This window comes from Protopterus annectens, chromosome 1.part1 (genome assembly GCF_019279795.1).
Source record: "Protopterus annectens isolate FY-2018-M chromosome 1.part1, PAN1.0, whole genome shotgun sequence".
Classification (NCBI taxonomy): domain Eukaryota; kingdom Metazoa; phylum Chordata; order Ceratodontiformes; family Protopteridae; genus Protopterus; species Protopterus annectens.
The window spans coordinates 657,684,487-657,698,078 of NC_056726.1; positions in this window are offsets into that span (position 1 = coordinate 657,684,487).

Sequence of the window (13,592 nt, forward strand, 5' to 3'; positions counted from 1 at the left end):
ATTATAAAGTTATTTAGAGACTATTTTCAAGAGGTTTCTATTAATTCTGATTTAGAAGATCCTTACCTCTCTTGGAGATGATGTGACTTCAATCTAGACTGACTTACATAATCATCCAAAACCCCCTCTAACTTCATAAACCAATATAATTTCACCCAAACTATTCATTCAACCAACCCGCATTGACAAACATTCTAACAAGCAATCCATCCTTGACAGGATACGTATAAATAATTCTATCTCCGTTTACAATGCCGGCTACCTTCCTGACACCCTTAGTAACCATACACCAACTTTCATCCTCCGTATAAAAATTAATTCCACAGTAATACCATTTTAAAAATCATTCATAACAAAAAAACTTCTCTCCTCCCTTACTGCAATGGCACTTTCCTGAATATACTCAATAACCTGGCCCCATTAAGAAAATTTGTACGAAATCCAAACATTTACCATGGCTAACAAGCAACTTCAAAGACTTACTAAAACAACAAAGCTTGGTCAACCTACCATCTAACAAAAAACACAACAGACCTGCTAGAATATAACCAACCGTGGAACCAAGCTATAAAACAGATTTTACTCGACAAAAAACTATTTTCCTCAAATCTCAGCAGAAACATACACACAACTTTGCAAAATTCTGGGACACCATAAACTACCTCCTTAAACCCCACAAATCTTTCACTCCTCCCCCCTCCACCTCAAACATCACAGATAGCCTAGCCTAACAATTCAACTCACATTTCATCAACTCCATTACATCCTTCATACAAAATAACCCCAGTGTACCACTAACCACTCCTCATCCCATCAATTCTCCTACCTCTTTCACTATATCACCAATTCAGACTAACTACATCAAAATGCTTCTTTCAAAGCTTAAACTCTCATCCCCGGCTGCTGACCTTCTCACAAATGAAAACTTAAAACTAGCTGCAGCATCTATCTACTATCCTTTATCCATTCTCTTTAATCGTTCCATCTCTGAGAAATATGTCCACATTTTTAAGAACAGAAAGACACTGCAACCAAGTAACTCTGGAAAAACGAAGTCAGCTTAAACCCAGCAGCAAATTATGAGACTCCACAAGTTGTTTTTAGCACTTTCATTCACTTTAATCTTCTGTGAACTTCCTCAGAAACAACTTCACCATCCATACACCTGTTTAAGTACTATTCAATCACAATTAATTTACATACATAATTGATGGCAGTGAATAAAATTTAAAGACATACCATAAAAAATTACTGAAAACTATATATAGTGCATATGAACTCTTAAAACATCCTAAATAAATACTTCTCAAGTATATGTTTAACACTAATATAACTATATCAATTGAATATGTAATGTCACAATAAAAATTATGAATTCATTTCCAGGAAACATCTCATATTTATAGTTTCATTGAGACCTGGAAATTTGTCAGCTCCTAAAAATATTTGCCAAAAGGACTCTTTACATTCTAATAAAAGTTTGAAATTACCACCAAATGTTACACTATTTACACTATCTAGAACAGCAAATGTAAACGTTTTAAATTCATTACAAATGATAGAATGCCTTGCTAATGCATTATTTGTGTCTTTTTTCTTTATAGCCAAAATGTGTTCACTAATTCTGACTTTCAAGGCTCTTGTGGTCATTCCCACATAATAACTTGGACATGTTTGGCACTGAGCAAAATAAACAACCATAGTACTGTGACATGTAAAATACTGTTTTGACCAATGTGTTGTTCGTAAATGCTTAAAGTGTACAAAAGATGAATTAGTGATGTATCTACACTGTTTACAACAGTGGCAAGAAAAGGTGCCTTTAGTTTGTATGACACCCGTTCTATTTGTAGTACATCTGTTTTCCTTTTTCTCAAGTATACTTTTTAGATTAACTACTTTTTTGAAAGTGAACATTGGTTTAATGCCTAAAATGTTCGCTAAATCTTGGTTACCCAAGATAATCTTCCAGTTATTTACAATAATGTCTTTAATAAGCCACATCTCATTAGAAATGGGTAGCAAAAAGGAACCACTAAATTCCTTATTGTTCTTAGTTGTTACTTCTGTGACCAGTGACCCTACTGTATAAAATAGGCCTTGCTGTGGTCTCACAAAGAAATGTTACTTCTCTTTCTATTGTTTTTAACCATGCCAACTTATAACCTCTATTGACAAAAATCCTTAGATTATTTGTTTCACTCAGAAAAATCTCATTGTCAGATGTCAACCTGCTTAGACGAATGTATTGACCCTTTATAACCCCTTTCTTCATGTGGTAAGGGTGTATACTGTTTTTGTGCAAATACTGATTTGCAAATGTAGGTTTTCTATATATGGAACTTGAAAATTTTTTAAGTACATTGTCATAACTTAAATGTAAATCCAAAAAATTGATGTTAGTTCCAAATTCACCAACAGTGAATGTTAGACAATTTGTAGTGTTGTTCAAATAATGAACAAAGTCATGAAATTCCTGTAAGGTACCATTCCATAGAAAAACAGATCATCTATGTATCTGGTGTAAAAGATGATCTTGTCTTTGTAAATAGAATTTGCCACGAAAGTGTTTTCCCATTGTGCCATAGTCAGATTTGCATAGGCCGGAGCTACCCTTGCCCCCATTGCCACACCCGAAACTTGCCTATAAAATTTATCATTGAATTTGAAAAAGTTGTTTTGTAATACACATTCCATAAGACTACAAATGGTGTTAACCTTAATATTACTTAAATTTGTGTTAGCAAACAAATATTGTCTTAAATGTTCAATTCCAAATTCATGATCAATACAAGTGTATAAAGATAGTACATCCAAGGAAGCAAGAAAGAATTCAGATGTCAGAGGTTGTAATTCTCTAAGCTGTTCCAATAGATGCCAAGAGTCTTTTAAATAATATTTAGAACGTTGTACTATTGGATTCAAAGTGTAATCTAACCAAATGGAGATATTTTCTGTCTTACATTTGGGGGCTGAGATAATTGGCCTAAAAGGGGGATCAAACAGGGGATCAAAAAAAAAAAAAAAAGACACAAATAATGCATTAGCAAGGCATTCTATCATTTGTAATGAATTTAAAAAGTTTACATTTGCTGTTCTAGATAGTGTAAATAGTGTAACATTTGGTGGTAATTTCAAACTTTTATTAGAATGTAAAGAGTCCTTTTGGCAAATATTTTTAGGAGCTGACAAATTTCCAGGTCTCAATGAAACTATAAATATGAGATGTTTCCTGGAAATGAATTCATAATTTTTATTGTGACATTACATATTCAAATGATATAGTTATATTAGTGTTAAACATATACTTGAGAAGTATTTATTTAGGATGTTTTAAGAGTTCATCTGTACTATATATAGTTTTCAGTAATTTTTTATGGTATGTCTTTAAATTTTATTCATTGCCATCAATTATGTATGTAAATTAATTGTGATTGAATAGTACTTAAACAGGTGTATGGATGGTGAAGTTGTTTCTGAGGAAGTTCACAGAAGATTAAAGTGAATGAAAGTGCTAAAAATAACTTGTGGAGTCTCATAATTTGCTGCTGGGTTTAAGCTGACTTCGTTTTTCCAGAGTTACTTGGTTGCAGTGTCTTTCTGTTCTTTGAAGTTTTTGTACGTTTTCAGCTTTTTACCTTTGGCTAGAATTATGTCACAAGACTCGTTGATGGATTTATCCACCCATCCAGTTCCAGAAGGATTTATGCATTTTTCTGAACAGCTAACAAATGTTATTACTACAGCAATTCAAAAGGGTATCGAAAATGCTTCCAAACCAGGTACTTTTTCATTTGGTGAGGGAAGTCAAAATGCGAGCACCCGTAATCGTGGTTATTTGGCCAGCACACAGGATAACAGAAGTGCCAGCAAGTTGCAAGATGTTCCTTTCATGGGTCAGAGTAGTGTGGTGGAATATATCGCAAAAGATGCAGAAAACCCTTTTGAAAATATCCAGGACATTAAAATTGCTGACGAAGTAAGTAACACGGTGGATTCTGATTTTCAGAATCAAAAAAGCTGTAAACAAAGTATCTATGAGCTTGAAAGACTAACTTTTAAACATGTAAACCTAGATTTGGAAATCTGTTATCTTGCTGAGTGTGTCAAGCGCAAGTGTGTCCCACAAGGTCTTCGCTACAGTAAATTTCCAAACTGTGTAGCGTTTGGGGACAGTTTGTATGAAGAACTGACTAGTTTATTTAACGACTTTGGACTAAAATTGATGACGGCTTTGATTAATCATTATGCAAAGCAGCTACAAGTCTTAAAACAACAAATGACTGATTTAGACTCTAAAATTAAGAACTTTGCTTGTTTTTCTACTTTTACGAGTTTGTACTCCAGCATTACTGCTAGAGCAGACCGGCAAAGAGCGACGATCATTTCAAGAAAGCAAATTAAATTAAAAAGGGACATTACAGCATATGCTAACAAAAAAGCTTATGTTTTGGTATCACATGTTGACACAGAATATATGCATGATACTAATTGTAATAACAAGCATATTGTGGATTCAAATGACAAAAGAAATGTGTCTGGCTCTAATAGTAGGTTGAGCAATAATGGTGGGGCAAATAATATCGAAGCCCCTATCTTAGATAATTGTAATAACTGTGACAGGAATGGTCAGGTTGCTAGTGCATCTAACAATAATAGTCACACAGTTTCTAATAATACCACAAATACGGACAATAACTGTGGTGACAATGGATCCAATGGAGGTCCTTTTTTAGTCGACAAACAGGGGAACAAACGTGGGCCAACTTGGAACAAAGTGGTTCAGAACAAACCCAAGGGAAGGCTGAGAAACAGAAAGAGATGGTAGGGGCAGTTCCCTTAAATTCATATGAAATACAGATACACAACTTGTCAAATATGGAAATTTCTGAAGAGACTACTAGTCTCTTACAGAAAGGTTTGTCTTTTATTCCTTCCAATCATTTTAATAAGACAAAAACCATAATAGATTTCAGATTAACACTTAGGAAATTAAATCTTAAATACATTATGAAAGACACTACAACAATCTCTACACAAGAAGGTCCCAAGAAAGCTAGTACCTTTAATCCACCACTAGTGGGCACACTTCAAGTTTTTCAAAACATATGTGAGGAAGCTATGAGAAACATAAATGCCACTAGCTTTCCTGAGAATTTAAGTGAGCCAGAGTTAACGGCTCTGAAAAACTTAAAAGACAACATGGACATAAGAATTATGAAGGCTGACAAGGGGGGCAAAATAGTAATTATGGAAAATTCACAATATATAAACTCAATGGAAGCTTTGTTAATGGACAAACATGTCTATCAAGAAGTAGATACTAAGATGATACAAAAAAGTTTTTTAAGATTAGATACTATTTTATTTGATATGTTTAGTCAAGATGAAATAGACTATGCAACATATAGTTTCCTATTAGTTGAATTTCCTAAAATGGGAAACATGTTTGGTATCCCAAAACTACAAAAAAACCTGTTTGATCCCCCTTTTAGGCCAATTATCTCAGCCCCCAAATGTAAGACAGAAAATATCTCCATTTGGTTAGATTACACTTTGAATCCAATAGTACAATGTTCTAAATATTATTTAAAAGACTCTTGGCATCTATTGGAACAGCTTAGAGAATTACAACCTCTGACATCTGAATTCTTTCTTGCTTCCTTGGATGTACAATCTTTATACACTTGTATTGATCATGAATTTGGAATTGAACATTTAAGACAATATTTGGTTGCTAACACAAATTTAAGTAATATTAAGGTTAACACCATTTGTAGTCTTATGGAATGTGTATTACAAAACAACTTTTTCAAATTCAATGATAAATTTTATAGGCAAGTTTCGGGTGTGGCAATGTGGGCAAGGGTAGCTCCGGCCTATGCAAATCTGACTATGGCACAATGGGAAAACACTTTTGTGGCAAATTCTATTTACAAAGACAAGATCATCTTTTACACCAGATACATAGATGATCTGTTTTTTCTATGGAATGGTACCTTACAGGAATTTCATGACTTTGTTCATTATTTGAACAACACTACAAATTGTTTAACATTCACTGTTGGTGAATTTGGAACTAACATCAATTTTTTTGGATTTACATTTAAGTTATGACAATGTACTTAAAAAATTTTCAAGTTCCATATATAGAAAACCTACATTTGCAAATCAGTATTTGCACAAAACAGTATACACCCTTACCACATGAAGAAAGGGGTTATAAAGGGTCAATACATTCGTCTAAGCAGGTTGACATCTGACAATGAGATTTTTCTGAGTGAAACAAATAATCTAAGGATTTTTGTCAATAGAGGTTATAAGTTGGCATGGTTAAAAACAATAGAAAGAGAAGTAACATTTCTTCGTGAGACCACAGCAAGGCCTATTTTAACAGTAGGGTCACTGGTCACAGAAGTAACAACTAAGAACAATAAGGAATTTAGTGGTTCCTTTTTGCTACCCATTTCTAATGAGATGTGGCTCATTAAAGACATTATTGTAAATAACTGGAAGATTATCTTGGGTAACCAAGATTTAGCGAACATTTTAGGCATTAAACCAATGTTCACTTTCAAAAAAGTAGTTAATCTAAAAAGTATACTTGAGAAAAAGGAAAACAGATGTACTACAAATAGAACGGGTGTCATACAAACTAAAGTCACATTTTCTTGCCACTGTTGTAAACAGTGTAGATACATCACTAATTCATCTTTTGTACACTTTAAGCATTTACGAACAACACATTGGTCAAAACAGTATTTTACATGTCACAGTACTATGGTTGTTTATTTTGCTCAGTGCCAAACATGTCCAAGTTATTATGTGGGAATGACCACAAGAGCCTTGAAAGTCAGAATTAGTGAACACATTTTGGCTATAAAGAAAAAAGACACAAATAATGCATTAGCAAGGCATTCTATCATTTGTAATGAATTTAAAAAGTTTACATTTGCTGTTCTAGATAGTGTAAATAGTGTAACATTTGGTGGTAATTTCAAACTTTTATTAGAATGTAAAGAGTCCTTTTGGCAAATATTTTTAGGAGCTGACAAATTTCCAGGTCTCAATGAAACTATAAATATGAGATGTTTCCTGGAAATGAATTCATAATTTTTATTGTGACATTACATATTCAAATGATATAGTTATATTAGTGTTAAACATATACTTGAGAAGTATTTATTTAGGATGTTTTAAGAGTTCATATGTACTATATATAGTTTTCAGTAATTTTTTATGGTATGTCTTTAAATTTTATTCATTGCCATCAATTATGTATGTAAATTAATTGTGATTGAATAGTACTTAAACAGGTGTATGGATGATGAAGTTGTTTCTGAGGAAGTTCACAGAAGATTAAAGTGAATGAAAGCGCTTAAAACAACTTGTGGAGTCTCATAATTTGCTGCTGGGTTTAAGCTGACTTCGTTTTTCCAGAGTTACTTGGTTGCAGTGTCTTTCTGTTCTTTGAAGTTTTTGTACGTTTTCAGCTTTTTACCTTTGGCTAGAATTATGTCACAAGACCCGTTGATGGATTTATCCACCCATCCAGTTCCAGAAGGATTTATGCATTTTTCTGAACAGCTAACAAGTGTTATTACTACAGCAATTCAAAAGGGTATCGAAAATGCTTCCAAACCAGGTACTTTTTCATTTGGTGAGGGAAGTCAAAATGCGAACACCCGTAATCGTGGTTATTTGGCCAGCACACAGGTTAACGGAAGTGCCAGCAAGTCGCAAGACGTTCCTTTCGTGGGTCCGAGTAGTGTGGTGGAATATATCGCAAAAGATGCAGAAAACCCTTTTGAAAATATCCAGGACATTGAAATTGCTGACGAAGTAAGTAACACGGTGGATTCTGATTTTCAGAATCAAAAAAGCTGTAAACAAAGTATCTATGAGCTTGAAAGACTAACTTTTAAACATGTAAACCTAGATTTGGAAATCTGTTATCTTGCTGAGTGTGTCAAGCGCAAGTGTGTCCCACAAGGTCTTCGCTACAGTAAATTTCCAAACTGTGTAGCGTTTGGGGACAGTTTGTATGAAGAACTGACTGGTTTATTTAACGACTTTGGACTAAAATTGATGACGGCTTTGATTAATCATTATACAAAGCAGCTACAAGTCTTAAAACAACAAATGACTGATTTAGACTCTAAAATTAAGAACTTTGCTTGTTTTTCTACTTTTACGAGTTTGTACTCCAGCATTACTGCTAGAGCAGACCGGCAAAGAGCGACGATCATTTCAAGAAAGCAAAAGAAATTAAAAGGGACATTACAGCATATGCTAACAAAAAAGCCTATGTTTTGGTATCACATGTTGACACAGAATATATGCATGATACTAATTGTAATAACAAGCATATTGTGGATTCAAATGACAAAAGAAATGTGTCTGGCTCTAATAGTAGGTTGAGCAATAATGGTGGGGCAAATAATATCGAAGCCCCTATCTTAGATAATTGTAATAACTGTGACAGGAATGGTCAGGTTGCTAGTGCATCTAACAATGATAGTCACACAGTTTCTAATAATACCACAAATATGGACAATAACTGTGGTGACAATGGATCCAATGGAGGTCCTTTTTTAGTCGACAAACAGGGGAACAAACGTGGGCCAACTTGGAACAAAGTGGTTCAGAACAAACCCAAGGGAAGGCTGAGAAACAGAAAGAGATGGTAGGGGCAGTTCCCTTAAATTCATATGAAATACCGATACACAACTTGTCAAATATGGAAATTTCTGAAGAGACTGCTAGTCTCTTACAGAAAGGTTTGTCTTTTATTCCTTCCAATCATTTTAATAAGACAAAAACCATAATAGATTTCAGATTAACACTTAGGAAATTAAATCTTAAATACATTATGAAAGACATTACAACAATCTCTACACAAGAAGGTCCCAAGAAAGCTAGTACCTTTAATCCACCACTAGTGGGCACACTTCAAGTTTTTCAAAACATATGTGAGGAAGCTATGAGAAACATAAATGCCACTAGCTTTCCTGAGAATTTAAGTGAGCCAGAGTTAACGGCTCTGAAAAACTTAAAAGACAACACGGACATAAGAATTATGAAGGCTGACAAGGGGGCAAAATAGTAATTATGGAAAATTCACAATATATAAACTCAATGGAAGCTTTGTTAATGGACAAACATGTCTATCAAGAAGTAGATACTAAGATGATACAAAAAAGTTTTTTAAGATTAGATACTATTTTATTTGATATGTTTAGTCAAGATGAAATAGACTATGCAACATATAGTTTCCTATTAGTTGAATTTCCTAAAATGGGAAACATGTTTGGTATCCCAAAACTACAAAAAAACCTGTTTGATCCCCCTTTTAGGCCAATTATCTCAGCCCCCAAATGTAAGACAGAAAATATCTCCATTTGGTTAGATTACACTTTGAATCCAATAGTACAACATTCTAAATATTATTTAAAAGACTTTTGGCATCTATTGGAACAGCTTAGAGAATTACAACCTCTGACATCTGAATTCTTTCTTGCTTCCTTGGATGTACAATCTTTATACACTTGTATTGATCATGAATTTGGAATTGAACATTTAAGACAATATTTGGTTGCTAACACAAATTTAAGTAATATTAAGGTTAACACCATTTGTAGTCTTATGGAATGTGTATTACAAAACAACTTTTTCAAATTCAATGATAAATTTTATAGGCAAGTTTCGGGTGTGGCAATGGGGGCAAGGGTAGCTCCGGCCTATGCAAATCTGACTATGGCACAATGGGAAAACACTTTCGTGGCAAATTCTATTTACAAAGACAAGATCATCTTTTACACCAGATACATAGATGATCTGTTTTCTATGGAATGGTACCTTACAGGAATTTCATGACTTTGTTCATTATTTGAACAACACTACAAATTGTCTAACATTCACTGTTGGTGAATTTGGAACTAACATCAATTTTTTGGATTTACATTTAAGTTATGACAATGTACTTAAAAATTTTCAAGTTCCATATATAGAAAACCTACATTTGCAAATCAGTATTTGCACAAAAACAGTATACACCCTTACCACATGAAGAAAGGGGTTATAAAGGGTCAATACATTCGTCTAAGCAGGTTGACATCTGACAATGAGATTTTTCTGAGTGAAACAAATAATCTAAGGGGATTTTTTGTCAATAGAGGTTATAAGTTGGCATGGTTAAAAACAATAGAAAGAGAAGTAACATTTCTTCGTGAGACCACAGCAAGGCCTATTTTAACAGTAGGGTCACTGGTCACAGAAGTAACAACTAAGAACAATAAGGAATTTAGTGGTTCCTTTTTGCTACCCATTTCTAATGAGATGTGGCTTATTAAAGACATTATTGTAAATAACCGGAAGATTATCTTGGGAAACCAAGATTTAGCAAACATTTTAGGCATTAAACCAATGTTCACTTTCAAAAAAGTAGTTAATCTAAAAAGTATACTTGAGAAAAAAGAAAACAGATGTACTACAAATAGAACGGGTGTCATACAAACTAAAGGCACCTTTTCTTGCCACTGTTGTAAACAGTGTAGATACATCACTAATTCATCTTTTGTACACTTTAAGCATTTATGAACAACACATTGGTCAAAACAGTATTTTACATGTCACAGTACTATGGTTGTTTATTTTGCTCAGTGCCAAACATGTCCAAGTTATTATGTGGGAATGACCACAAGAGCCTTGAAAGTCAGAATTAGTGAACACATTTTGGCTATAAAGAAAAAAAGACACAAATAATGCATTAGCAAGGCATTCTATCATTTGTAATGAATTTAAAAAGTTCACATTTGCTGTTCTAGATAGTGTAAATAGTGTAACATTTGGTGGTAATTTCAAACTTTTATTAGAATGTAAAGAGTCCTTTTGGCAAATATTTTTAAGAGCTGACAAATTTCCAGGTCTCAATGAAACTATAAATATGAGATGTTTCCTGGAAATGAATTCATAATTTTTATTGTGACATTACATATTCAAATGATATAGTTATATTAGTGTTAAACATATACTTGAGTAGTATTTATTTAGGATGTTTTAAGAGTTCATATGTACTATATATAGTTTTCAGTATTTTTTTATGGTATGTCTTTAAATTTTATTCATTGCCATCAATTATGTATGTAAATTAATTGTGATTGAATAGTACTTAAACAGGTGTATGGATAGTGAAGTTGTTTCTGAGGAAGTTCACAGAAGATTAAAGTGAATGAAAGCGCTAAAAACAACTTGTGGAGTCTCATAATTTGCTGCTGGGTTTAAGCTGATTTCGTTTTTCCAGAGTTACTTAAATATGTCCACATTGTCTGGAAAATCTCACATATCATACCTCTCCACAATGGTGGCACTTCCACTGATTTCTATAACTACCATCCTATTGCTGTCCTCTCTCCTACATAGAATCGTAGAAAAATGCATCCACCGCCAACTACCTGATTACTTACTAAGTAACAACATGCTGTCCAACTCTCAGCATGGATTCCGACCCAAACACAGCACCTCTACTGTGCTCGTCAGTTTCATCAACACAGTAAACCTCCTCAAAGACAATGGCCTTCTCATCTCCTCAGTCTTTTTAGACATGTCAAAGACATTCGACACTGTATGCCTCATACAACTTAAGTTCATCCTACCTTTACTGGTTCCATGGTTACCTCTCCAACAGACAACAGTCCACCAAGTGGGCTGACACCCTCTCCGCCCTCTTGCCTATCTCTGTAGTATTACCAGAAGGTTCCATTCTTGGTCCCCTTCTCTTTACCATATTCACCTTTTTGCTGCCACTAAGTGAGCCACCATAATTTAGTATGCAGATGATGCACCCTCATTTGCTCTGCCCCCACTACCCTCAAACTTCAGGAAAAAGTACAAACATCTCTGTTAGACATGGGAACCTACCTAAAGGAAAACCGTCTCATCCTCAGCCCCAAAAAACTAAACTCATGGTATTCTCCAAAAACAAGACCACTGACAAAAATCCCCATTCACCATCTTTTCATTCAACCAAATTCCTATCAAACCAGTAGAACATGCCAAACCCCTAGGCATCACAATCAACACTCAACTAAAACTTGACAAACACATAGCTATAACTATAATAAAAAGGTACAAATAAAATTAGGACACCTCTATAGAGCTAGACCATATCTCTCCAGCACCTCCAGATTAGCAACTGCCAGGTCATTTCTTCTCTCCACCCTTCTCTACTTTTCATAAATCTTTACTAACTTACATATCTTAACCAACTCGAGTCATGCTACCATAAAATAGCCAAATGTGCTGCTAATGTTCCCAACAGGGACACCACTGCCTAGCTCTAAAATGACTTAACTGGATTAAGCTACCCCATCTACTTCAACTAAACCAACACACTCTTGCACATACCATTTTAACCAAACCAAACAACTGCCAAGACCTAAAAGAATTAGTCCAAGCTAACTCTAACCCCAGGGAACCACGCTCCTCTGATAAAGTTCTGCTAAAAGTAACCAAATTTATAAACAGTTTTGGTGACTCACTGTACTCCAACAAAATTTCTAAGTCTTGGAACCTATTACCTCAGCACATCCTCAGTATTGTCAGTACCTCCATATTCAAGCAAAGTCTCAGAGAATACTTTTCCAACCACTGTCTCTGCCCTTGCTCCAACCTAGACTAAAGATCCTTTACTACTCTCTGCCACTAATGATGTGTCAACTGTTTTACATGTTTACTAATTTAGTAGTAAATTGAAATTATCTTTATACTCCATATACATTGGCTTTTACCCAATGTTTGTTTCAGAGCAGTTTTCATTTGATTCTATTTGCACCATATTGTTGATGCATTTTATTATACATGCAACTCCCAGGAGATGCTTTTTTGCATCAGTATTTTATTTGTACTATGTGTTTTATTGTATTTGCTTTATTGTACTTCTCTGTATAAATATAAATTGCTGTTTTGACTTTGTATGGAGCTTTTCTCCTCAGGTGTCTGCTGAAAATATTTTGACTTTGTATGGAGCTTTTCTCCTCAGGTGTCTGCTGAAAATAGGCTTCCAGCCCAGCCAGACACTTACCCAGTAATCAAATGTAAAATAAATAAATAAATGTCAATAATAGCCACCTGATGGGGTAAAACTTGTCTCTAGATGATTGTCACTGGTGAAATGACACCCCAACCCCATGTGCAAAAATGGGAAAAAGGGGTTCAGGATGGATGGATGGAATGACTTACATTCGTATTTCAATAAAAGTCATTTGTGGGCAAATAGAACAGATCTCAAATTTAATTATAAAACCTTTAAAAATTTGCACTTTTGGCACCACAAGGCATTCTGATTAGAGACAGGTAATCAAGAATTCAGAGTGTTAAATCAGATTAGGGATCTTTGGCCAATTCTTTCTTTTAAGTTACATACATTAGACATTAAGGCTACAGCCATTAGATTGATTGGATTAATCTTTGGTTCAGTGGGTGTGAGGAACCCAGATGTCTTATAGGCATTATTGATAATGTTAATAAATCCAATTATTGAATAAAGTTTAACCTTTTTGCACTTTTCCTATGGCAGATATTTTAACTACTGA